General features: G+C 42.7%; 1 protein-coding gene across 9 annotated transcripts in view; it reads left to right on the plus strand.

Annotated features, from left to right (window-relative positions):
• Window positions 1–215: 215 nt before the first annotated feature.
• The window catches only part of adgrb1a (adhesion G protein-coupled receptor B1a), a 196687-nt gene continuing 192304 nt past the window's right edge, over window positions 216–4598 (plus strand). For all 9 annotated transcript variants that reach the window (XM_032517663.1, XM_032517669.1, XM_032517665.1 and 6 more), the window contains exon 1: window positions 216–804. The gene's annotated coding sequence lies outside the window, so the exon portion shown is untranslated. The remainder of the gene's footprint in view (window positions 805–4598) is intronic.

The raw sequence follows: 4598 nt of genomic DNA on the forward strand, positions 1-4598 counted from the left end.
TTCTCTGAATGGTGTTTGTATTAATGTGATTTATGACTGATTGGAAAGTCATATTATTCTCCAATTCAGATTGAGACGATGCAATATTAATATTGTAATATTGCAGCGCTTTCCCAAGTTCTGTTTTTATTTTGAAAGATTTAGCTGGAAGTCATTTTAGCACGACGCGGCTCTCTTGACAGTAGCGCGAGCCCCGGGCTTCCAAATAAGGAATCCGGCTGTTGCTGCGCGCGGACACACACAGACCGACAAGGACGCTCCAGAGCCGCGAGCTGGGGACGGCGGTTCCCGAGATGCGCGCGAGCCCCCTTTGATGTGCCGCTCCGCTAATACCTTCACATTCACCTGGAAGACTGCACGCGGACACGAAGATTTGGAGAATAACTTTTTTTTGGAGAAATCTCAGAATTACTGGATTAACAAACACAACAACTACTGTGAAAAAAGGAGTTCCCCTTTCTTAAATTAAGGAGCAGCGGAGGACGTTTCTTTTGGGAACAATGTAAGATGATAGCTGTCGGTAAATACATTCGGGATTTTCTGAACACTGGGAGCACCCACTGGGAGCACAGTCGGAACTAAAGGACATTCTCTCCAACAACTCCTCTCTGAGTTTTTCCTCCTTCTCATCCTAATCATTTTGCCCAGTCTAAGGCGACATTTCCGTTCATAACAATGCATTTTGTGGACTTATCCTAGGACTTAACCCCAGGCTTTTTGGAATTGGTGAATGCCCCGTGAACGCACCGATCTTTGACCACTAGCAGCATGCACCAGAGGGACTGCTAACTTAGCCTACTCAAGGTAAATTCTCATTTTTTGGAATCCGTTATATTCACTGGTATTGACCTTTTATTGACACAGTGCTCACTTTCAAGTTTACTGAACACACATGCCATCACGACAGCTCGGTTTGCTAGTTTGTGTCTGGGTCTGCGTTTGGTTTTGGTGAGATATACGTGATACATTTTGTCACCGTTCTTGGGCGGTTTGGGTCCAAATTAGCTAAAAAAAAAATTTAGAAGGCATACATTTTCTGGATATTCATCTGGGTTGTTGTGGTCCCCCTTATAATGTGGTCTGCGTTTAGTCAGGTTGGGGAGTAGCACCTACATTTCCAAGTCTCACACACCCAACCAACCGGTGTGTTCTCAGGGACTCAACCCGCTGGTAGAGGGTCGCTGGCTGGGCTGCAGCCCGTAGGAAGGACGGTGGCACGTTTCTCTGGGGAGACACTGTTGCCTACTGTAACTTCGTTTCAAAAACATGTAATTTAACGCGTCTTCGCTCATTCGCAAATGTTAAATACCAGCTTGGACGTAATTTAAGACATTTTTGGAATGACTAAGCGAAAGTCTTTAAATCGGCATATACGTGGAACACACCCAGCGGAAATTAATTCTGTAAACATAGGGTATACATTTGAACTTTTTTAAACGGCTCCCTAGACATATTTATAAAGTTTTAATTTCAGTCAAAGCGTGTTCATAAGGGATTTAAAAAAATAACCGGCTGATATGCAACTCGTTGAATGCCTTTTCAAAGCAGTGGAGCTTTGCCAGTATGTGCATTAAAAAGCAAGATTTTTTTTTAATTGTCTTTGCAGTTTGGGTTCTCCATCCAAGAGACAGCGTTGCGTCTCCTGGCCAACCTGGTCCATTACTTCTAGGAGTTTGATATATTTTAATGATCTAGAGTCTTGGTATTATTCTGATTTGTTTTAGTCGCACCCTCCCCCCCCCCAACGGAGTGATGAGTTGTAGGGAGAGAAAGGACAAAAAAATCCCTTTGTATCCTTTTGTGTTCCCTTTTGGTCATAGCCTTTAATTGTCACCTTACACAAACTGTAAAGCTGGATATAATGTATACAGAAAATCTTGCGTGTGTTTTTTTTTTTTTTTTTTTTTTTTACCTGCTGGAATGCATTCATTTTGTGCTCAGGTCATGTCTTGGTAACACATGATGATAATGCAGGGTGAAATTATGCCCAGTGATGCATATGGGAGAAAGCAGAGGCACGTAGCTCATTTCTTTGCAGTGGAGTTTAGGCAGATGAATGCTTTGCACCTTTTGCTGTGGCGCACTTTCAGCCAGCCTGGCATCCCTCACTGATGGCCACCGGTCTTAATTGCCTCAGAAAGGGTTGTTGTCATTCGCTGTCCTCTTCTGGTGCAAGGAGCCTCCCTCAGCTCTCCTTGTGCTGCAGTAGGACTCAAAATGTCCAATTTATGGCAGTCTGCATGTGCAGAGGATGCACAAAAGAGATGGAAATGAGACAGGGTAGGTTGCTGTTTTTGAGAAACTTTCCAAACAGAATTTTGGTTGGATTTCATGTAAGGCTTATTTTAAGATATTTGTTTTTCTACATCTGTGTATTTTCCTTGTTTGGTTGACATGATAATAACATATCCTCTTAACAATTTAGTCAACTCAAACATTTTCAAGTCATCAGATTCTATTGGGAGCTAGAGCAGGGCCATATGGAGAAAATCAAATATCACAATATGTATCACCAAAATATCTCAATATAAATATTTTGGCCTTATTGTAGGGTTGAACATTGGTGCTTTCTCAAACTATTTACACAATGATTTTTTTGATAGTCACCAATAATGTGGAGTCAAGGACTAAGGGGTAATGGCAAATAATAAAACATCTAGTAAGTCAGCCTTTAAAACCAGGAGAAGACAACACATTGCTATGTTATCCAAAAATTAAGACAATATCTATCCTCGTGAATTGATAAAATATCAATATATTGCCCAGTCCTAATGGGGGCACTATAAAAACACACAAGCCCATCCCTTGTATAAAGCACCTTGTATGATCCCTGTTGATTTACAGCAGCATTCTGTTTTTACTATCTCACTTAGGGACAGAGCTGAGAATGCACAGTCACTGTATATATTTATGAATACGTTTACATTTCAGCAGGTGAGGACATGGCCTTTTTAAAGTGCCTTGTTGATACCTAGTGGGGCTGGGAGATATGGCATTTCATGTCTCGATAACCTTATGTATCACGACATAGCAAGTCTTCTGGTAATGCAGTCGTCTGTATGAAAAAAGTACTGATTATGTTCCCATTTTATTAAGAACGCAAAATGAACTTATAGCGCGAGGATCACAACGTGAAACAAATATTGCCGTAATGCAGTTCAGCTGCTGGTATTCAAACCTTGCGATAGGAACTATAACCCTAACCCTATAAAAAAACAAAATCAAAAACAAACTACAAGGAAAATTATACAATAGACATTTTAAAATTGTTTTGACAATATACATCGTTATTTTGCCCAACCCTAGAATGCTTAGTGTCCCTGGGTTTATGGTTCTGCTATCTACTGCTAAAGCCCCCCACCCCCCTTTTCTCTTCTTTAATGGTGCATTTTCCTCTACGGGTGTAGGGAAAAACTCTGTCCCTGTCAGAGAAAAAGCTGCAGGAAAACCTTAGACCATGTCAATGGAGCTTCTGATGCCTGCACAAAAAAATTTTCTGCATTCTGCAAAGTGTCACAGTTACTGTCCAGTGGTTTGCAAATAATTTTTAACCTTTCATTAATATTTTCAAATCAATGCCCTGCAGACATTACGTCCTGTGCATTATACTAAACACATGGAACCACAAAGACATAGGGGGGGGGGGGGGGGGGGGGGGGGGGCGCCCTAACCCTAACCCTAACCCTAACCCTAGCCCTAGCCCTAGCACAGATATGTATGATGCTGTTTTCCATGATGTATTGTCTAAAGAAAAGTGCATTTTTGTCACAGTGCCACAAAGACTGATTTCATGACAGCACGTGCCTTTTGGGGACAGTGCCAGGTTCAGGGTCCTAGAACCTCCCCGCCCTCTTACCCTCACAGGTACAAATATTAGCGGTCCCCTGTTTGTTCACAAGAAAGAGAGCAGATAACATACACAGACCCAACAGTAGTGCCCTGACAGGCACGAATGGCTGGGAGTCACAGGGATGAGGCAAGCCGGCAACACAACACAGGCCTTTTCAGAGCCATTCATGCATGTTTCCTTAACCTAGATGTGCTCCTTTGTTTCTGCATCTGACATCCTCCCGCTGCTTTGGAAAATTCCTGCGCCGTCGACGCACTTGCCTCCCCTCCATCCTCTCATCCTTCTGATCACTCCCCTCCAAACAAGGCTGTAGTGTCCAAGGCTGTGTGCTATTAGAGCACCTCATACGTGAATTTGTGACATCAGAGGGAGGAAGAGGAGACAGTGAGAGGCGAGGGGGGGGACAGAGGGAGTCATTGAAAGTGGGGAGAATGAATAGATGGGTGACGTGGAGACAGTCAGCGGGATGATAGAAGATGGATTAAAGGCGAGATAGAGAAGGACTGTAGACACAGGGCTGTGTGACAAAGGCAGACAGTGGTACGCCTCTGCGTCCAAAACTCCAAAGATCACATTGTGTGGGATACACACTCCATGCTTTGGAGTAAATACACAGCGGTCAGTCAGCACAGACAGGATAGTGGCACACACACATTAAAATTTTTACCTCACAGAAAAAAAAATTAACTAATAAACTATGACGGATTTTCATAGATTATGCAACTTTTACTTCACTAAAGGATCTATG

Source organism: Etheostoma spectabile, chromosome 6 (assembly GCF_008692095.1).
Source record: "Etheostoma spectabile isolate EspeVRDwgs_2016 chromosome 6, UIUC_Espe_1.0, whole genome shotgun sequence".
Taxonomy (NCBI): domain Eukaryota; kingdom Metazoa; phylum Chordata; class Actinopteri; order Perciformes; family Percidae; genus Etheostoma; species Etheostoma spectabile.